Raw genomic sequence first — 23170 nt, 5'->3', positions numbered from 1 at the left:
TATGAGACAAGTGATTTTTCTTAACAGTAAACTTTTCTTCAATGTATAGTGATTGAAAATCGCCATTAGTTAGACGATGACAAGTAGTGTGGAGATAACCTTCCAATAACGGAGCTGAGATTTCGTGCTGGAAAGTTTGTCTCATTGTCTATTTAGCATATCGAAATGAGATTTTAAAAATGAGGAATTGTATCATGTGTATTTGTTCCAGCCTGATTCACGTTCATTAAAATATGACAGAGTGCATTGTTTCTTGGAACACTGCCATTGTAAAAATAAAAGTCAATATGTTTCATACTTGCAGAATCTTAGCACTTGTCTACAAAATGCCAAAGGATGACTACCCTAGTACTTCTGGGTGTGGGCAGTGTATTCACAGAAAAATGACATCTATTACCGAAGTGCAAGATCGTGCTCCATCTTAGGGGAATTTCCCAGTTGCAACGATAATTCAATTATGGAAAATGGTTTCTCGACTGGCATATTCTTAGAAGAGGAGTGGGGTCCTGTCTCTGCGTGGAACTGTGTGGTTTTCTCCCTACGATTTTCTCTCACTCAGCTCCTATTCTTTCTCATTCCCCCTCTGGCTTTTCTAACTCTTTCTCTTCAATCATTTTCTCCCTGCCTTGCACTGAGCTATCTGGGCATTACTTAGTCCCACTGGCAGCATAGGGATTTTAATAAGATTGCTGACCTCTGGGCCACAGTGCCTCTTGCCTGCCTGACAGTTGTTAACTCGTGGTGGACTGTGCAGCTCAGAAAATCGAAGGGAGAGAATTCACAGGAGCAACCGAAATGGAAGGTGTCGAAGGCCAGGGACTTCTCTGTCAACACTCTTTTCTTTTTCCAGCTGGATCTCTGGGACTCGGCCGGGGAAAAATTGAGCTGATTCAGAACCAGAGGTCAGGAAAAGGTCGGTAGGTTTATATTCTGCTTTGCCTTTTTAAGTAGGCTTTTTTTTTTTAATTTAGTAATTTGAAGTTAATAGATGGAGTGCAAGGTATAGAGATTTCTAATGTACCCTCTATGTGCACACAAGCTTAAGTCTTCCCCATCATCAATGGTCCCATCAGAATGGTATAGTGTGGTGTACATTCAATGAGTATGAATGGATATAAACTGTATCCATGATAGTAGCATAATATAGAAGAATCTTACTGCTTCCAAAATCCTCTCCTGGCCTTAGATGTCTTTCTCTCTTGCCCGCTCCTTGGTAACCAACGGTATCTCTCTCTCTCCCTGTGAATGTCATATAATTGAACTTATGCAGCATGAAACCTCTTAGGATTGGGGAAAATGGGCATGTTAGTTTTTCATGTGATATTTTAGCTCATTTATTCCCAGTGCTAAATAGTAGCCCATTGTTCGGTTGTGTCATATTTTATTTATTAACCTACTAAAAGAAACTGTAGCCCTTCCCAAGCTTTGATAGCTGCACAATGTGCACATGCTTTCCCTTTTCACAGCCTTCAGTTTTCGTAGATAACAGAGTATAATTTCTCAGTCCTATGATGAGAGTGTATTTATCTTTATAGAAAACTTCCAAGCCATTTTCCAGAATGGCTGCATTATTCTGTATCCCCATCAGTGATAAGGTAGAGTTTCTGTTGTTCTACGTCACTAGAATGGGTTTTGGTCATTCCATCAGGTATGTAGTAGCATCTAGTTGATGTTTTTATCTTGCACTCCCTTGTTGAAACATGCCTGCTTTCATATGCTTATTTACAGCCTGATCATTGTATTTTGTGAGGTTTCTATTAAGGTCTTTAGCCCATTTCTTCATTGAGTTGTTTGTTATTCTGGACTGTTAAAAAATGTGCTTTACTGTTCAGATGACAATCTTCTGTTGAGTATACGCTTTGGAAGTATATTCTCCATGCCTGTGCTTTCCGTGTAGTGTCTTTTCATGAAGCAGAGGTTTCAGAATTGAAGCCCAGCTGCTCCTCAGTTCTTTCGTCCTTACTTACATCATGCTTTTAGAGATGTATAGAAAGGCACTGTGGCACTCCAGGACATCTGCCTCTTTACTCTTATCTCTCTGGTTTTCATACACCTCTCTCCTGTGCACTGTGGCCTCTGATTCAGTTTGTGTCATTTTTGAACACCATGAGGTCGGTCTTTATGAAGGTTTTAAAACAGACAGCTATGCAGTTATTTTTAACTATTTACGGGAGAAAGTGCTTCATTATGTTGCACTTGGGCTTGTCTCACTGGTCACTGTACTCTTTCCATGTGGCGCTATTTCTCTGTCTTGTTCTGGTAGTCAGTCTGACATTTCAACCAGCACCACACCCTGTTGATTTTCCTAGCTTTGCTGTTGTGTATCATTTCTCCCACCCACCCCCATTCTTGAGACAGGATCTTGCATGTGACCCATGTTAGTGTTGAATCGTCTGTCATCCTTGCATACCCTCTGGGATTTTAGGCATATACCATTAAGCACAGATATAGTATACTTTGATTTGTTTGCATCAGACTCCCTTCTTTAATATGACATTGTCTATTTTATGTGGTTTTGGTAGTTCTTTGGATCAAACCTGCGGCCTGAGCACGCTAGAGTAGCACCTTTCCACCAAGCTACATCTCCAGCACATTTGGGACTTCTGCTATTCTAGTTTTGGTCACTTGCTTCACTGAGTTTTTGGCTTGGTGTGTGAAGGAAGAAAGAGGATTTTAAAAAGTACTATATTCCTCCTCTTTCCCTCATTCTGTCCTTAGAGAAAAATTTGCGTCGGAGTCTGATGTTGATGGAGTCGAATCAGTGATAGGATGGAGCCATGGAAAGTGGACTCAAAAGACCAGATGCTAAGAATGTTGGGGCCAATGTTATAGCATTTGAGGGTTGTAGTGATTGTGAGCCTGTTTGAGAAGAACAGTTACCCATTATTAGTACAATTAAGGCACAGCCTGCTCTTTATGTCATGCATTTGCTTAATTTGTGTTTGCACAGGTGAAGACCACTGTGAACCGTAAATTTACTATTTACTATTTCCTAATCTTAGACACATGATACTGTTTTTCAAAATAAAAATTCCATGCTAGATGCTGGTGACCTATGACTTAATATCTAATCCGATGGTGTGAATTCTTTCCTGTATATTGATTTAAACATGAAAATGTATTCACCCGAAACTGATCTTTTGTGAGGTGCTTGTGAATTTTAAGTCGTGGGAATACACAGACCAAGTTCTATTAAATAGGTTGCAGTGCTTGCTGCACGTAGCCATTTGTTATAAAGACCTATGGGGCGTATTGTATATATGATGGTGGAGAGAGTTGATTGTAATGTATTAAGTATTTCCCCTCAGTACAGAATCAAATAGCTAATTCAAAGCAATCAATTTCTGCCTCCTTTTCCTGCTCTGTTCACCTCTCAAATACTTGGCTGGTGTATGTGATTTTTGAAGGAACTTCCTGAAACTATTTTGCACGTGTGTCTGTATTCTAGTTGTTGAATAATGAGAGATCATTGGCCTTATTTGATCTTCCCCTGTGGCCCATCTACCAGTAAAACACAATAACACTTGGTATTGTGTTCCCTTTTGGTAAGACCAACAATGATTTATAGACAGCACATAAATGCACTATATAGGTAGGGCTTGTACAGATTTGATGAATCCACAAATCAGAAACTGCCTTTCTCCCTTCCTACTGTTTAAGCTTTAGCATTGGAGCTGCAAAACAGAGAAAACGGGTCTTCATTTGCACTGACCTATTATGTGATGAAAATACTATGTTGCCTTTCGTCTTTTGAAAAGGTTTCTGCAAAAGCAGTTCTAGAGGCTGCATGTAAATGATTGTGGAGATAGTTTTATTTATCCCAAAAGCAATATCCCCCATGTCAAAGCTTGGGAATTAGATGGCAGGATCAATAACCTGGAAGCCATGTGGGACTTGCTAACATACAAATTAGTGCGTGATGCTTATGAGTTTGATGAGCTTGGAAGGCGGTGTTCTCCTGGCATTTGTTATCATGCAGTTGAATGAATGAAAGAACAATTGGCAACAATGTAACAAAGTGAAATGATACAGTCATGACTTCTAGGATGATAGTGGTGGCAGCTGACATCTTTGTACCAGCTAGTTGTTTGACAGATTTCTACTGCAAATCCTCAGCGTTCTGCATGGTTTGTCTCCTGAAGCAAATATCAGATAAAACTGACTAGGTATTATATATTATTATTATTATTATTATTATATCCCTTTTAAGCACATACTCATGTTCCTTTGATGTTTTATTCTGAAGCTTGGCAAATGGACACCCAGCTGTGTCATTTATTCTCTAAAATGCTCTTTTTGGGTTTCTGTGTGGTGGCATCTACTGTGTCAATTAGTTGAGAATGAATGGCATAATTTATTGATGGGTGGTGATAACTTTCTGACTAGGCTGAGTATTTGGCACCGCAGAACTGAAAGACTTACTAATTGCTTTGACGCATGCTAGCTTTTGCAATCAATGTGTTGTCGGGGCTAGCCTGGGCAGAATTCATTGCCCTGTCGTCAATTTCAGACTGTTTAAATATTCAGTAGGTAGTGTCTCTGGAAACGACAGTCCCCAAGGAGAACAATCCCTGTGTCAGAGGGCACAGGTCTCCCTTCTTCATGACTTTGGGATCACATTTTTTTTCTGTTGTTGTTGTTGTTTTGTTTTGTTATTTTTTATATTGTAAGAAGGAAGGCCAAGCAGTCAGTTTGCATGTGAAGGTCTCACTTTCCAAGGTTACAACTTGCTGAGTCTATCTTTGAGATAGTGGACATTTATCACAGTGTAGCTCTCAAATTCGAAATAGCTGCCGAAGGTATAGCTGGGAGACCATCACAGTCCCGGGGAACAGGGTAATCAATCAGAAGCTGCCACATGATCACTATGGTAACCATCAGACCCCCCTGTCACACTGCAGGCATTATTGAAGGGTAGGTACAATGTTCAGCTCGTCAAGTGTGTGTGATCATAAACCTGTTGACACTAGAGATTTGATACGGAGATATTATTGTCTTTGTGAATTGAAACAGACTATTATCAGACCAAAGTTTTTGGCGGAAACAATATTGCATTTAAAGAAATATTTTGTGATTATAGACTTGAGCTTGTCATTGTCAACCAGCACAATACAATAGCATGTAGCTTTGGCTTTTAAAAGCCAAAGCTAGTGTTAGAAGATTGCACAGTGAGACATTTCCTGCTGAGTTATATATGGACATATGTAATTAACCCCCACATTGATGAAGCCTATGCTATATTTAAACTATATTTAAACAAAAGTTCTATCTGATGCAATGTATTTATACAAAATTGCCAGAAATAAGAGACCTTAGGATAACATTTCCTGATACTTTATTTTAACTATATGGATATAACAGTGTTTTGAGACAGTTTCACATGACAAATAGATTTAGACATTTAGGGAATACCTTGGAAAAACTGTCAACGAATATGTTTTAAAGTAATTAGAATATAAAGTCAGGGCTTTTATAAACAATCTTTTTTTCTAAGGGTGAATTGTGCATCCTCAGAATTGTAATCATAACCACAGGTAAGTGAAAGAATATATTATTTGAGGGCAACATTCATGTTCCACAATGTCTTTCCTGTAATGTGGATTTTCAGCTAAATACACTTATGGTAGAAGGTATGCACATCTAATACACAATTGCTTCCTGTGTTATTTAGACCTAATTCGCACGGAGGAAACCTCTACATGCATTAATATAACAAATCTGTTAGTCTTTTCATGATTATTACTGAATTTTAACATCTTTTCTCCAGCAACCGGGAAGGCCATTGCTAAATGGCAAGGGCAGTAACTATGGCAATCCTCTCGTAAGGGAGGTAAGAAATCATTAGGGTCATAAAGGAGACTTCATTTCTGCCCTCCCTTCCTTTGGTAAGAATGGTCCAGCATGAAATCCTGCAGCACACGCTTCCATCCTTATGTTCTTTTAAATCATCATATCTGAGTATGGATAGGATCGGTCCATTGTTAAGGCTTCTCAGCCATGCTGAAAACACTGGGAGGCAGGAAGGAATGAAGGACGGAGCTTCGAACATCTTCAGGTGTACTGTTGCTGTTTTCATTGGGCCTGGTGCTTGTATATGGGATGGATCCCCGGGTGGGGCAATCATTGGGCCTATTCAGCTACCAGGAAGCTACCAGCATGCTTTATGCATACTTAGCAGGCTTTAGAAAGTTATACCCTCCCACCCCACTTGAGTGACAGGCTACAGCAGGGTCCTGCTGCTACCAGGTGGGGACTGTCTGTCAGCCACGGGCTGTACTGTGGAGTATGAACTAGACCTCTTTCATGCAGGATGCTGAGCAGATGTCAGAGAAGGACCTGTTTGGAACTCTGTATGGGCTGGAATAAAGCAACTGGCTGCAGAGGATAGACCCTTGTAAAAGCAGAGTTACCTGTCACTTCAGTCCCCATTTTCCTTTTTCCATTAGATTCATCCTCCAAGACATTTGATATAGTATTTACATGTAATGAAAATTCTGCCGTATACTATAAAAGAGGGGACTAATACTTCTGGCTCCTTTGCTGTGCTCTACATACATACTCTGGTAGGTATTAATATTGATTCTTATAATCAATCCTGAGGGCGATCAGCAGAGTAGTTAAATGTTTTCCTTGTATTGGCAATGAGGCTGAGCCCAGGAAAGACGACAAAGACCCTCTGAAGGTAGTTGATCTGGGTTTTGTACAAAGTGACCTTTAATGCCAGTGTCTGTGATCTCTACATTTTTCTCATCTATGCATACAAATATACAAAGAGGCGTGACTTCCTGCAGAGTCATTGGTGTGTGGCATGTGTATTTTTGTTTTCACTTTGTAGTTTGCTGTTTCTTTCTGAGGAAGGCATTCAATTTAGTAAACACTTCTAACACGCTGCATGTGAGGTGCTGTATCTGATATTAAGAAAACTCTATCCAAACTCGTATCTATCTTTCAAGCCTTTGGAATTTAGTTTGGTATTACGCTATGTAAGCATCCTGACTGCTAAAGGAAGACCGAGTGAATACCTTTTGGGTAGATGATTTCAGGCTCCATCTTGTAATAACAGCTCTTTGGTTTTGCTTCACTGGCCTCTCAGCACCTGCATCAGCCTGCCCTTGTGAAGCTAAGCAGTGGGTGGGAAGGACCTGGTGTGGAATGGCTACTGCTCTTTTCCAGTTTTACTTGGCAAGAATTTGAGTCGGAAAATAATTAGGTCACAGTCATTTTCACGCAACACCATTGTGTATATTCTATTCAATGTATGCGCGGCACTCATACTAATGGTGTTACATTTAGTTTATCTTTCTTAGCAGAGCTCATATCTTCATTGGACATTTGAAACTAAGTATTATTGTGACCAGTGAGGACACACACAGAAGAGCAAATGAAAGGAAGCTTCGTGAAGCCTGAATCAAGCCTCATGAGCTGTAGTCTCAGCTCTGGCGTCTATGCAAAGAAAAACACATTGATGCACTGAAAAAGCAGATTGAATATTCTAGCTCTGAATATTCTGCAGACACTGGGGAACCCCTGCCTTGCCGATGCTCTGGGCTTGCCTGAATTTGGCTTTGTCACTTGAGAGACACTCCAGGGTTTCTGTATTTCACCTTCCATTGCAGCGCCATGTAGATCTTGTTACCCACAGGTGGACCATTGCTGTGTTTCTCTATGTTCTTTATTTTGACCTTTGAATGGTTAAGATTTTGATTTTGTGCCATCAGCCCTCAACCAGGAACAGCCCACCAGGTAAAGCCTAAATAAACAGCTATTCCATGAAGGTAGGAAGGGAAGGGGTACTCCAGTGTGTCTCAGTTACAACTTCATGTTGTTATCAAGAGTCTTAACATTGCTTTGAGATGAATGCAGTTATTTGATTGACTGAAAGAACTTTTCATTATAAAAAAGGTTTAAATTAGAAACATATTCTGAGGTTATAATTCAATTACAGCACTTCTCCTTTCCCCTCAAATTCTCTCCCCACATCTTCAAATTCATGGCCTCTTTTTTTCACTAATCATTATTGCATGGACACATGCTTGATATTTTAATTGGCAATTGGGAGATTTTGGGAGAGGGGGCAGTCAGTGTCTTCAGGTGTGTACCCACTTCCGAACCTACCAGGCTCCATTGGATAACCCCTCCAAGTTAGGACAAGTCCAAAGATTTCCGGGTACTGTGTTTTAGTTTTCCCTGGTTAAACCCATCGGGTCATGAATCGTAACAAGTGGGGATGTGAGAAAGGAATTCCTAGGGAAGGGTCGAGGAATGAACAGGAATGGGGCACGGGGGAGTCATGAGAGGATCAGAGCGAGAGTAACCAGTGCGTGCACCATATGCATGTTTGAAATTGTTAAAGAACAAATTAAATTAATTAAAATGTATTACAGGTTTCTGTTTTGTAATAGATTCATCTCATGCTGTCAGTTGGCTGTGATCGCCTGCGTTCGCCATGTGCATGTGCGTGTACACTTTTTATTTCAAAGGTTTAGGAATGTGTGTGAGAGGCAGATAAAGTTCCCCAGGCTTTGTTACCTCAGGTAATGCTTGAAGCAGAATTGCTAGAGTCAGGCATGTTTGGTAGGCATTCTGATGGCATTGACGTCCCCTTTTATGAGCCATAATGAATTCAGAACAACAACAGACAGTGACTTGGAGTTCCTGTTTCTGTTAGCTAAAAACTCACTCCCTTACGGAAAGGCTTTATTAACTTGGCTTTCCTTTTTCAAGGGTAAATAAGAATTAACTGTTCACAGAGTCAGGCGAAGATTGCAGGAGGGCTTTGTGTGGAGTCATCATTAGCCCAGTCACACTAGCATGTATATATTCTGCTCCATTGCTTCCTAAGAAGGTTAAACGGAAGAGTGTATCATTCGTGAGTGCTGGAGCTACATGGTCAAAGACTTGGCTCTATATCTTGCACTTTCTTAAGGTAGAAGGTTTTGTTGATGTATTAGCCTTCCTTTTCATCAAGTGTACATTTAGTGATAATGTGCTCTTTGCATGCCTTTAGCTAGATCCCACACATGTTTATGTGGTATAATTTTATTTTGATTTCATTTAATTCAAAATTCATGAGAATTTGTGTTTGCTCAATGGATTATTTTTGCAATGTATTGTTTGAAGATACTTTTCTCTTTCTGTCATCAAAAAGTATACTTTGCAGACTATTAGTTTCTGTGACGTTTTTATATTTTGTGGTCTAGCATGTGCCATACTGTGGTACTATCAACAGGATGCAGTGTTGAAAAGTGGATTAAGAAGAGGCACATTCTCTGTAGTGTTTTAGATTTTCTGCCTTTTTCTGATTACCTGTTTATTTTCCTCTCAGTTTTTGAGGGAGAGAAAGGTTGATGGCTCTGAGTATAGTTATGCTCAAATCTATTTAAATCTATGGTTTTACTAATTTTTATATTTATGTATTTTGGTTAAACATACAATTATTTTCATTTGTCTTATTGTTGAATTGATTTTTTTGATAGTCACAAATGGTTCATTTTTGCCTCCATCTTTTATTTATTTCTTCTGATACACATATTAACTAGTGTGAGTATAGCTACCCAGCTTTCTAAGTTTATATAATGCATCTTATTTTCCAGAGAACATTCATACAATATTTAATATACCTGACTGTATATACTTAACATCATTTAATATATTTGTCAGGACTATATTTCACTTTTAATATTTAAGCCATTCATATTTATTGTAATTACTAACACGTTGGATTTAGATGCCTCAGTCTTCCCATTTGTATCTTCTGCTTTCTTTTTTTTCCCCCTTCTAGTATGTCTTCTTGCCTACTTTGTATGATATGAGTCACTTAGTGTTGTAGATTATTGATTACCTTTGGCTCTGCCTCTCTATAGTAAAGTGATTTCATCTGTTTTAGTCTATGGTATATATACTTGATGTTAGTTTTTGTGTGTGTCTGTGAGGGTGTGGTGGTAATGATGGTGGGATGTGTGGCTTGTGGGGAGGAGAAGCTTATGTGTATATGGTGTGCCAGTGAAGTATGCAGTTACACATGCCCATTCAAATGCCTAGTTACACATGTGCATTCAAGTGCCTGTGGAGGTGAGGGCAGGACACCAATTATCTTTATCCCATTCTCCCTTATTGCATTAGCTCAGTCTCTCACTGAACCATACATCTTCCTCTGGGTTAGCCTGATCTCTCAGAATCAGCCTGTCTCCCCTAACCCTACACACCAAGGTTGGGGCTATAGGCATGCATATCTACCCTTCACTTTTTGTGTGGGTGTTTGGTATTTAAGCTGAGGTCCCCATTCTTGCAGAGTGAGCACTCTTACAAACTGAAAAAATGTGACTTTGGCTATCTACTTAGTCTCCTCTAACTCCATACAGTTTGAATGTTCATTGTCTAAAACGCTTGGGACCTGAAGTGTTTTAGAATGTGGAGCTGATGGATTTTGGAAAATTTGCACAGACTTAATTGGTTGAACGTCTCCTAAAGAGTGTTTCTGATTTCAGGTTTTCTTAAAACTGATATTTAGTCAAGAGTCCTATGCCTTCTCTACTCAAGGTGTTAGAAACTTTTCAATTAAATGAGTGCATGTTTTTAAAAGTTTGAGAAAAATTAATATATTCTATCATCATCATCATCATCAAATTTTAGATTTGAGACAAGATTTCACTGTGGAAACCAGACTGGTCCCAAACTTAAGATTCTCTGACCTCAACTTTTGGGATTACAGTTATGATGGGATTACATAATGCACCATCAAGCAGATCTGCGGCAGACGTCTTCTGGTGACAATTCCTGTTCACCTTTCCTTACCTGACAATGCCTTTATTTCACCTCATTGCTGAAAGGCATTGTCTCTGCTGAAGCATAATCCTTTTGCTGTTATGTTTTATTTTCTTCAGGGCCCTGTGATTTATTGTCTCTCTTCCAAGCTGCTCGCTCTGTTTTTCCAAATGAATGATGGTTACAATCTCTTCCTATCTCTTCAGCTCATGGACAGTTTCTTCTTTCTATTTTTTCTCAGTCTGCTTAGAAAGTTCACTGTATGTTAAATTTCCAATATTGGTCATGGTTTTCTGGGTTGTTTTTCGGAAACTGTTTTAACTGTTGGATTGAGATACAGGTGTAGAAGAGGAAGAATAAGATGGTATGCTTTTCTTGTGGTTTGTCTCTGAAGGCCTTTACTTTTTAATTAATTGCAGGGAAATATATGCATATTATGTAATGTAATATACACGTATATATGTATATAAAATTGTGAGAATATATTATGTATCATATGTATGCACATACACATATAATCTGCATACATATAGACACAGGTATACATTACCATTGATGTAACTTTGCTTTGAGACCCTTGTTAGTAATAATGATGTCATCTTGGGATTAGCTTATTTAAATTTTTTTTAAAATTTATTAGGTATTTTCTTCATTTACATTTCCAATGCTATCCCAAAAGTACACCATACCCCCCCCCACACACACACATACACTACCCTACCCACCCACTTCCACTTCTTGGCCCTGGCGTTCCCCTGTACTAAGGCATATAAAGTTTGCAAGACCAAGGGGCCTCTCTTTCCAATGATGGCCGACTAGGCCATTTTCTGATATATATGCAGCTAGAGACACGAGCTCTGGGGGGGTATTGGTTAGTTCATATTGTTGTTCCACCTATAGGGTTGCAGACCCCTTTAGCTCCTTTGGTACTTTCTCTAGCTCCTCCCTTTGGGGCCCTGTGATCCATCCAATAGCTGACTGTGAGCATCCACTTCTGTGTTTGCTAGGCCCCAGCATAGCCTCACAATAGACAGCTATATCAGGGTCGTTTCAGCAAAATCTTGCTAGGGTATGCAATGGTGTCAGCGTTTGGAGGCTGATTATGGGATGGATCCCCGGTTATGGCAGTCTCTAGAGGGTCCATCCTTTCATCTCAGCTCTAAACTGTGTCTCTGTAACTCCTTACATGGGTGTTTTGTTCCCAATTCTAAGAAGGGGCAAAGTGTCCACACTTTGGTCTTCATTCTTCTTGAGTTTCATGTGTTTTACAAATTGTATCTTGTATCTTGGGTATTCTAAGTTTCTGGGCTAATAACCCACTTATCAGTGAGTACATATCATGTGAGTTCTTTTGTGATTGGGTTACCTCACTCAGGATGATGCCCTCCAGCTCCATCCATTTGCCTAGAAATTTCATAAATTCATTCTTTTTAATAGTTGAGTAGCACTCCATTGTGTAAATGTACCATAATTTCTGTATCCATTCCTCTGATGAAGGGAATTAGGGTTCTTTCCAGTTTCTGGCTATTATAAATAAGGCTGCTATGAACATAGTAGAGCATGTGTCCTTCTTACCGGTTGGAACATCTTCTGGATATATGCCCAGGAGAGGTATTGCTGAATCCTCTGGTAGTACTATGTCCAATTTTCTGAGGAACCGACAGACTGATTTCCAGAGTGGTTGTACAAGCTTGCAATCCCACCAACAATGGAGGAGTGTTCCTCTTCCTCCACATCCTCGCCAGCATCTGCTGTCACCTGAATTTTTGATCTTAGCCATTCTGACTGGTATGAGGTGGAATCTCAGGGTTGTTTTGATTTGCATTTCCCTGATGAATAATGATGCTGAACATTTTTTCAGGTGCTTCTCAGCCATTCGGTATTCCTCAGGTGAGAATTCTTTGTTTACCTCTGAGCCCTATTTTTTAATGGGATTATTTGATTTTCTAGAGCCCACATTCTTGAGTTCTTTATATATATTGGATATTAGTCCCCTATCTGATTTAGGATAGGTAAAGATCCTTTCCCAATCTGGTGGTGACCTTTTTGTCTTATTGACAGTGTCTTTTGCCTTACAGAAGCTTTGCAATTTTATGAGGTCCCATTTTTAGATTCTCGGTCTTACAGCACAAGCCATTGCTGTTCTATTCAGGAATTTTTCCCCTGTGCCCATATCTTCAAGGCTTTTCCCCACTTTCTCCTCTATAAGTTTCAGTGTCTCTGGTTTTATGTGGAGTTCCTTGATCCACTTAGATTTGACTTTAGTACAAGGAGATAGGAATGGCTCCCCCAGGTGCTCCGGCAAAGCCCTCTCAGGCGGGGTGGACACCTCTCCTCTGGAAGGGAAGGTGTCCGGATGTCTGGAGCCCGAAACAGGGTCTGCCCCAGAAGCTGTGTCACTTCTGCCTGTCCCAGAAGCTGTTAGCTTCTGTAGTCCACACTCTCATCTGTGCAGACTAGTCTTGGAGGGATCTGGGAACCAAGATGTCTCCCCCAGGTGCTCCGGCCGGGATTAACTTTTGTGTGTTGCTTTCTTTGTGAAGTGTTGAGGTTTTCTTTCCTTTTTTTAATTTGTTGAATAAATTTGGATTATATCCTGGACTTTTTGTATACAAGGTGAGATTCTGAATCTTGTTAAAAAAATCTCTTGAGATATTTTTTGTTTTTTTCTTTAAAAAAAAAAAAAAAAAAAAACCAAAACACCCCACTCCTCCTTTTTTCCTCCCTGTAATTAAACCAGTCAGTCTCATGGCACCTCCCTGGGTAGTTTGCCTGGTGTCAGTTCTGGTTTTATTCTTTGCTATTTCAGGTCTGAGATGTTCTCCATTGGAATCTACTTGGATTTGGGATGGTAATGTGTATGTGTGTGTGTGTGTGTGTGTTTTGTTTTGTTTTGTTTTGTTTTCCTCAAATAGTTCTTCTGCCCCATTTTATTATTTCTTTCAATTTCTTCTTTAATTCACTTTACATCCTGATGGTTCTCCCCCCACTGTTGCTCCCCCACCCCCTTCTGACTTACAAGGCACTGTTTGGCTGTTTTCTCTAAGGCAGAAGACCAGAGATTCAGGCCAGCCTCTTTCTCTTGGTTTCTTCCTGGAGCACAGGGGCTGAAGAGATGCCTGACAGAAAGGCTGGTGCCCTCCCCTTCCCCATCATTTTTGGGTTCATTTTCCTGATTCCATTGATTCAAAGGTGTGATTTTCTTCAGCTTTTAAGTGTGTCTGTCACAGCTATATCAGTGACACAGCATTGTGAGGTAAAGTGACCTCTGAGCATGTCTGAGAGAGCAAAAGGTGAGTGTGTGTGTGTGTGTGTGTGTGTGTGTGTGTGTATGTGTGTGTCTAAGTTCAGATTCCAGATCTTCCAGGCAGAAAGAAGAATTTGTGTTGTCTCTACCCAATATGTCCCTCTAGGACTTGGGCCTATCAATGGGTTGTAGTAGGAACATGAAAGAGTGAAGAAACACAGATATCTAGGAAGGGATGCATTTAATCAGTTGTCCTGTACATTTTCATTTTAGGAGCCCAAAATAAAGAGTATTTTATTTACCACCAACAAAATATGTAACATTTGGAAAACACAAGATTATAAGTATGGCAAACCCCTCCTATTTTCACAACTGCTCATACTAGCATTTTATGTATATGTAAATCATTTTATATTTTATATTTACTCTATAGTGCTATTGTGCCATGTAAATAATTATATTTTGCCTTTTTACTGATTATAAAGGAATGTTTTATTGCTACTAGAATCATGCTTACAATGACTTTATAACAAACATATGTAGTTCATTGGATAAATCCATATAATCTATTCAGATATTTTCCTATTACTGAATATTTCTTTTAAAAATTGCTGCTTTAGAATCGCCAAGATGAAGATCTTTGTGTGTAAACATGCCCATGAATTTTAGATTAATCTTGGGACTGTTTGTATAGATGTGGAGTTACTATGCCACAGGACATGGATGTTTTTAAGAGATCTGTGCTATAATTGTAAATTGTGTAATGCTGTTGAATTACCAACACATGATGCCACTACTGGTGGGTAAGAAGGGGTAATTACTGCCATACATCTTTACAGACTCAGAGTTCTGTCTGCTCCAGTGAATCCCACGAACCCAGTCAGGATTCTAGGCATCATGAAGAACACTCACACTCTGAACTTGGTCTTTGTGTACCTTATAAAGTCTGTGTTGCCCCTCACCTTCTCTCTGGGGTGGAGTTACTTCTTGACCTGGGATGGCAATGATATGTTCAAAAGGCTGTACAGTATCAACCAGGCATTTGGCAAGCACAATTATGCACATACCTTTCCTTCAAAAATAGCTGTCATCTCTTTACAGCTGTAAGAGTCAAGTTTCTTGATATGCCGTAGAAGCCTTTGACTGCCAGATTTATCTGTCTGTGATGTTCTTCCATTTCTACACCCAAATTTCTGCTTTAATCACATTAAACTGTGTAGTATGATCTTTTTCAGTTCACATCTTTGCCTTTATCACCTTCCCTTCTCCTCCTCTTTCCACCTCTACCATACCATCCCCAGTGCTTACAATGGTACAACCATGTGCTCACAGTCTCCACAGTGTCAGTCTTCCTTCACGTGTTCAGAGCCTGACCACACCTTTGCTCTACCCGTCCACTCTCCACAATACTACCATGTTTCAGCTGCATTCAAATGACTTGCTTTTATGGACCAAAAGACTCAACATGGTTTCTAACGCATGCTAGAGATTTAATTAGCTTTGGTTAGTTGAAGGAATGGATACCTCTAAGGTATCCTTGATTCTGGTCATTCCTAATGCTCCCGTGCCTTAGGGAAACACCCTGCTGACACAGTGATGTTTGTGCAGTGTTATCTGTTACTGGAGATGGTGGTCAGAGATGCTTGAGTAGTTCTTTGAGCCTGGCTGTATCATGAACTGTTTTGCATCTTCAGAGGTCAGATGAATTCAGCCTTGGGTAGCTTGAACATTGCACTTCTGCCTCTGGGATTGGATACCTGAATGTAACTCCTTGTGTGCTTTGTGTTGGCTAATATTCTGTGCCACCCGTGTGGTCTCAATCCCTTGCTTTTCTAGACAACTTTCCTCTTTCTGTTTGCAGTCCTTTGAAATTCTGTACTTTGTGTCTGAAGACTTCCATATGTACAATTGAAATAGCAATTAGTTAGCTCCAGAAATCTGAGAGTTATTCAGCTTTGCTCTTGAGAAAGGGAACAGATTGATGAGTGTAAAATACGTAAGTGGCTATGTGAGAAGGGACATTTGAGGCAATAAAATTGTTGAGCTATAAAATGTTGCTTATGTTTTTTTTTTTGTCTCTTGAATACACTGGGGAGAAATATGGTACATCAAAATTTAGTTAAATACATATTTTAGTGATTTCCAAGAAGTATCCAGTTTAAGGTAAACAAACCATGAAATAAAATGCAGACCCATAGATAAGGCAGGAATAAAGCTAGGGACATTATCACTTATTATCACACTGTAAGTTTTTAAATGGGTCTTTTCTATTCATGTAACCTGAAAGTTTAAGTCAAATATGTTCTTATTTGTTGCCTCCTTTCTGGTCTTATTTTCCTAGTCATTCTAGAAGTGCCAATCCAAGATGAACATCTTTCCTCTTGTTTCTACAAAGAGTTATGGGGACTTGGGGTAATTTTAGATGTTATAGATTCCTTCAGATTGAATTCTGACCCAGGTCATGTTATCTTTGGCCTTGAAGTGACTATGTAGATTGGCGGCACATCTTGGCGGTACAAACCAAGTAGACAGAGGCCTCTGAGCCCAATACCCAACATTTCCTCTACCCCCCAAATGGTGGCTTTGTGTTTCGCATCTGCTAGCTACTTTTGTCTATATTATTTATTCAAAATGATTGTTAAGTGTAAGCTTTTAAACAGTCCCCTGATTGGTGGGTAGAGAGAAAATTGGATTTTACAGTGTAAGGTGAGATCTTCTATGGCAAGAGTGATTGGAAGGCATTGCAAGTGTACATACTGCAAGCCTGCTTCAGCACAAATGACTTCTTAGAGGCAATAGGAATTTCAGATGCTAATTATAGCAAGGCATATATGCAGGTGTAGTGAAAAACACTTTTGTGCTTTCCGATACAGATGTTAGCACTGCGAGTCCAAATACGTTGTTAACTATTGCATACCTTCCTACTTAGGAGAAAAACAAAAAAAAAAAAACAAAACAAAGCAAACAAAACAAAACAAAACCCCCAAAAAACAAAAAACAAAAAACCTGTCCTTTCTGGTTTTGAGATAGTGTCTATAGTACCTGCAGCCTCCAAATAACTTTTCTTGGAATTTGGGATCATATCCCAGAGGTATTGTCATACTGGGCAGCTAGCTTTCTTTTCCCCCACCTCTGTGTCAGACTAGTGGAAATAGAATTGCCATCGGTATTTGGCAAGAGCAATTTCTACAAGTACTATACTAAGATTCACACTACTAAGGTGAGGAAACATGCTGTCCAGCTAACCCTGGCTATTGACAAGCTGTTACTTAAATTACGCAGGGGCAGAAAAGGGAACACTGGTCAGCAGTTCTCGAAAGAGCGGGAAAGTGTTGTCTCTGCAGAAATGATAAGGCCTGCCTGCTGTTTCCCCCTTTTGGAACAGGTCCTGGGAGTTGTGTACAGTTTGTTCTCTCCTAGCTGGTGAATGGCACTCTGTAGCACTTGAGCAAATTGGGGTGAGCCTCTTGGATGCAGTCCCTTGATTATTGCTGATTAACTGCAAATGTCATTTTGGCTGCACATGCGTTTTTGGACCGTCCTCAATCCAACAGGACTCACATCGCGAGCATGGATCTTGGTTGTGCATACCACTTGCAAAATAGATTCTTCAAATATACTTTTGGAAGAGGGATGCACTTAGATAAAAATAATCTGTTAATTTCTGGGGATTGTGTGTGTGTGTGTGTGTCGGGGCTTGAGATCCAGAATATCTGCATTCCAATCTAGGCTCTGTGTAATCTTGGTACATTCTTCAACTTCTTTGTGGTTCATGTCTTCCTTCTTTAACATAGGGCAGCATTAATTATTTGCTCTAAGAACCAAACTGCTATGGATACTCCTTGGCTTCTGATAGGGTATATGCTGATACACTCAGTTTAAGTTAAAAACATCACGAGGTGAAAATGTGTATAATATACTTAGGTAATGAATTATAATGACTTAATGGCACAGAACCATCCTGACAGACACATCTAGGAACAGCCATGACAGTGGCCTGACAAAGGAGTTTGAGCTTATTTAGAACACTGGGACATGTTCCTGCATTTTTGTTTGTAATAAAATTGCAGGACTCTTGAGGGTGGACTTAGAGATGATAGTGCTGTGCCACAGTGCCAAAAGGTTGGGCATGCCTGTGAGAGAGGGATCAGTTATTTTCTCTCATGTCCTCTGGGCTAATGGGGGCTTTCTATGCATGTCAGCATCATATGGGAGCATCCCACTGACTATTGCTAACACACGAAGGGTCAAAGTTCAAAATAGGGAGTGTTGTTTCTTTTAAGCATGTATTTCTTTCTCATTACTGTAAAGGCCCCATATCCCAGTATATATTAATGTAGCATTAAAAAAAAAGGGCTCAAGAAATTCTAGAAATCTAAACATGAACCAGCTCTAAGTTTTGTGGCATCAAAGCATCAAAGACAATGACAATGACAAAGACAGACGTGATCAGGATCTGTGTAACCACTGAGGACTCGTTAGCTGGAGCCCCTGTATATGTAAATCAAGGAAATCCTGGCTAATAACCTTTTCTGTTCACTTCTCACCTATATTATTTTTCTCTCCTTCCCAATCCATATCCCAGGGAACATTTTGTCCCTCCTAAAATATTTCACTTGCTTGTAACAGTTAATAATCACTAAAATGACACTGACTACTTTATGGTCTGGCTGTTGCCTGTTATAGCCCTTCTGAGTCCTGGGTGTGTTTTATAAGTAAAACTCTTTGGCAGAGTCTTCTTGCTTTTTCCTTTTCCTTTCCTTTTTGGGATGTATTTATTTACTTGATGTTACCTACCAGGAGAACCTTTCTTTCTTTTCCTTCACTTGCTTTAGTTTTGTGAACTGAGGCGCTCCCTTTATTAACATCATAGATTCACTATACTTTTTGTCTTATTACTTTTCCTTGTGTCATTCCTCACCAGCTGGAGGATGACTCCTTTTACCCATGAAAAGAAGGAATTAATAAGTTACATTTAATTTCTCTGTTAGGTCTTCTTTTTGAGTTCACATTCCAGAAGTGAGTCCATCTGAGGCTCAAGGGTAATCATGCCTTGCATATAGTATGAAGCATCAAATGCAACAATAAAGAGAACTTTTTTTCCTTATGTGAATTATTTTTAATGTTTGGTGTTAAACCCAATGTTTGGGCATGGCTGGAACACTAAGCCACACCCTCCCCTTCTGGTGATATTTGACTGTGAATTCCACCCCTATAAAAATTCTATCTTGTCTCTCACTTAGAGTCTTTTCTGAGTGTCTTGATATATGTGGTTTCTAAATGTACTGTAAACTTTGAATGCCAGTGTGACTCATGATAGAAGTTGCCTAAACTAAAAGGAACTTTTTATTTTGGGCTCCCCTCAGGGATGCTTGGGAAGCAGCCTCTGGTTGATCTGAGCAAGTCAAATGTTGACAAGCCATGCTCTACCCATCCCATAACATAGAGAAAATGTGCCTCAGGAAGAAAAATGTTTAGCAAGGGGAAAACACTAAGTAGCAATTCCTTCAGGAAATGTTGGCAAGAGGTTACTTTGTAGGTATAATGCAGTCTTGTTCTTCTGACATGAAATACAGAACTTAAACATGTATCTTCAGACACTTTACTCTTAAATATTGACATAATTATCCTCTTTGTTGTGGACTCTGAGATCCTGAAGTTTGATGCATTTTCGCACCTGAATGTACTCGGCTTGCTCTCTGTGGCAGTTTGCCTCCACTTACCCATCCTCCTTTCTTTCTCCTTTCATCCATATTGCTGAGTTGGGCGATGATAAAAGGGTTGTAGGACTTTTGTCTTGTTCTCAGTGCTCGTTAGATACCTATCCTGTGCTGTGCTGCAGGTTCCCCCGGGTGCACAATGCATTTGAGGTGGAGGCCCTTTACTTGTAAGGCATCATTTTCTCTACAATGGGCTAAGCACAGTGGAAAAGTCCTGAGTTGGGGGTGGGGTGGGTCTGTGAGGATCCTTGGGAAGTTCTGAATAAGGTAGCAGTAAGACGAAGTAGGATTTAACTTGAAGAAGTGGTTGGGCATCAGCTTAACAGGGAAATCATAAGTCTTCCTAAAGGGGACAATTTTATTTGATTATGTAAAACTGTAGGTTACCATCTGTTACTTCACAGGTATAAGTCTGAGGATCTCTAAGCCAACATACCAAAGCGATATCAGCACCATTTATTGCTACTTCTTATAGTTAAATGGTATCAGAAGAGATGCCCGCCCACCAACTAATGGGTAAAGAAAATGTGGTACATAAACACAGTGAAATTATCTTTGGCTTAAAGAAAAATGAAACTGTGACATTTTCAGGAAAACAGATTTGGAGGCCATTATGTTAAGAGAAATAAACCAGACTGAGAAACAAATGCTGCAGATCTATAGAGAGAGCTGTAGACTTCGTATCCTCAAGGAAGTGGAGACCAGCTAGATGGAGGAGGGAGGAGGGCGTGAGAGAGCAGAGGGGTGGGTGGATGAATGACAAGGAAGTATAATGGCATGTATGTATGCAAATGCCATAATGAACCCATTGCTTTGTATGCTAATAAAAATAAATGTAGTAAAAAATTAAAAGACTGTGCATGTAGCATTACAAGATATAGCTGATTTGCAGGCAACACACCGAAAATCATAAAAAGCACAGTTGCAGAATTGCCCAGGAGAAAACGATACGACAATAGCACACAACCATGATATGTGGGAGAGAGAATTTCAAGGGCAAACCATGAAGAAGTTTACCATTGATGACTAAGGTGTGGGGCGGGGGAAGAGTGGGAACCTATTAACCATGGCAACACAGGTGCATGCTAAAGGATTAAGGAATGTGTCAGTGCAGTGTTGCATGTTCAGCATTAGCTTGCAAAAGATCTGAAGAGGAGTTTAGCTTCAGGGAGATTCTAGTGTGGGGATTATTATGAAGACTTTGGATGGAGGATCTAGATTGGAGTGAAGATTGTAACAGCAGTTGCCAATGGAGACAGCTCATAATGCAGTGGCCCACAGGGATGGTGGATGCTAAACTTTAGTGGATGCTGACTTGAGTGCTTGAACCTTTACCTTTTAGACTCTGATGTGGCTTAGTCGTGTTGGGTATATTTTTCTTTGTTCACCTAGGTGTCTCTGAAAGATGAATTGACACATAAGCACATGGGATATCTGCTAATGCCAAAGTTGTTTTCTAACATAAGAATCACGTGGGGGATATTTCAAACTATGTGCTAGAACAGCATTGGCAACATATTGAACCATTTCAAGGTCAATAGAAAGTTGGGAGTTGGAGTGGCTCCAGGATAAGGGTTCTTTTTTTTTTTTTCTCCAGAATTTAAAAATTCCTTTTCACTTTAAAAAGTCATTATGTTTTCTTTAAACCTCTCTCCAGTCCATTTGTCCATTCTTGGGTCCTCTGTTAGCATCTGCATTCTGAACCTTTGCCCTGCAGTGGAAATTTTCAGCATGATCATAACATCTGTTCTGACCTTTGTTGCTCCCAAGAGCTGCCCTCTCTGTTGCGTGTAGCTCGCCCTTTGCCTCTGCCTTTCCATCATCCTTTCTGTGTTCTTCTCTGCAATAACTTGGGGGCTGCTGAGAACTCAACCCCATGCACAATGCCACTCAAACTTGGCCGTACCTCAAGGGGCCACCACACTGCTTGATTTCTGCACAGACTTTTCACCCTTTCACATGCAGCTGATGCTTTGTTTGGATGCAAGTGGCTCATGATTTCCAGAGCATCCTTCAGTGTTTACTCTTCTAGTGTGTGCTTCATAATTCAGATTAAGTGAATAGAGCAGAAGTGGACCATGTAGTTGGAATGAAGCAGATCTAGCGATTCTTAACACAGGTATAGTGCTACACAGTTGAGTTATCTCATTCTCTCTTTATACTAGCCCTAGGAGTTAAGTAATGGTGCTGTCTTCATTTTAACATAAAGCAATAGAGATTTTTTTTTTAAAAAAGTCTTTTGCCTGAGGTCACATAAGCACCTTGTTTAAGTTCACATGGGTGGCATGATCCAGAGCCTACACTTGGAGCCATCACTGCATAATCAAGGTAATTAGTGTCTTAGGATTTTGTTGCTGTGGAGAGACACCATGACTGCATCAATTCTTGTGAATGAAAATGTTTAATTGGAGCTGGCTTACAGTTTCAGATGTTTAGTCCATTATCGTCATGGTGAGGAAGCATAGCAGTATGCAAGCAGACATGGTGCTGGAGAAGGAGCTGAGAGTTCTACATTTGGATCTGCAGGCACCAGGCAGAGAGAGAGAGAATTGGCTTGAGTTTCTGAGACTTCAATAACCACCCAACAGTGACACACTTCCTCCAACAAAGCCACACCTATTCAAACCAGGCTACACCTTGTAATAGTGCCACTCCCTATGGACCAAGTATCTAAACAATGAGTCTATCAGGGCCATTCCTATTCAAACTACCACAGTTAGCTTCAGACACTGTGATTGTTATACTGAGCTTGTTTTGGGATGTGACCACCAACTGATGCGAAGGCATCTAACTTAGATGTCCAAAAACTAAGTCTTTGCACTTAGCTACACGATTCACTCACATTATTTGCTTAACATTTACTCCGAGGATTTCACTAGCTATTGACATCATGTACATTTCCGGCCAGTATTTTTTTTTTTTAATCGCCATTTAAGTGCTATCATATAGAGGAGGCAGCTTGACCCCTTCTGCATTATAAGCTGCAGATAAAACTCCTAAATATACTGAAGTAAGAAGTTCCCAAAAACACATGGCTTGGGAGTAGTGGCATGTGTGTAATATTCCTATGTGAAATATTCCTAAGTATTAAGTATGACCAGGGGCTGACTGCAAATCAGCCATTTGGTTCGGAAGACAATAATATACATGGAAATTGAACAAGAAAAAAATTTAGCTCCATTTTTTTTTTTTTGTAGAAACCATAGCTTTCAGGATTTGGTACTTCACTCTGTGGTTCTGCAAATGGCACTTGATGACAGACGCTTTCTCATGAGAAGGCCTAGTGTGCTCTCTGTCTATTTCTTACTGAATATCTGACCTCTATGGATCAGTATAAAGTGCAATGGGTAATACTGACAATGCAATTTATAGCATCCTCTTTCTGTCTTACCTATTGCTGTGCTCTGCGGTAGGCACAGGAAGCTCTCTTCCTCATTTA

The 23170-nt window shown here is 39.9% G+C and overlaps 1 protein-coding gene across 2 annotated transcripts in view; it reads left to right on the top strand.

Annotated features, from left to right (window-relative positions):
- Positions 1 to 23170, top strand: part of Nav3 (neuron navigator 3) — a 751750-nt gene that overhangs the window by 34277 nt on the left and 694303 nt on the right. The window contains exon 2 of one of the 2 annotated variants that reach the window (XM_029482744.2): positions 851 to 913. The exons of the other annotated variant lie outside the window; for it this stretch is intronic. The gene's annotated coding sequence lies outside the window, so the exon portion shown is untranslated. The remainder of the gene's footprint in view (positions 1 to 850; positions 914 to 23170) is intronic. 2 annotated transcript variants of the gene reach the window in all.

This window comes from Mus caroli, unplaced genomic scaffold (assembly GCF_978045245.1).
Source record: "Mus caroli unplaced genomic scaffold, Mus_caroli_1 scaffold_9, whole genome shotgun sequence".
In the NCBI taxonomy this organism is placed as follows: Eukaryota; Metazoa; Chordata; class Mammalia; order Rodentia; family Muridae; genus Mus; species Mus caroli.
The sequence above is the reverse complement of the archived record's forward strand: the minus strand, read 5'-3'. Positions and strand labels throughout refer to the sequence as shown.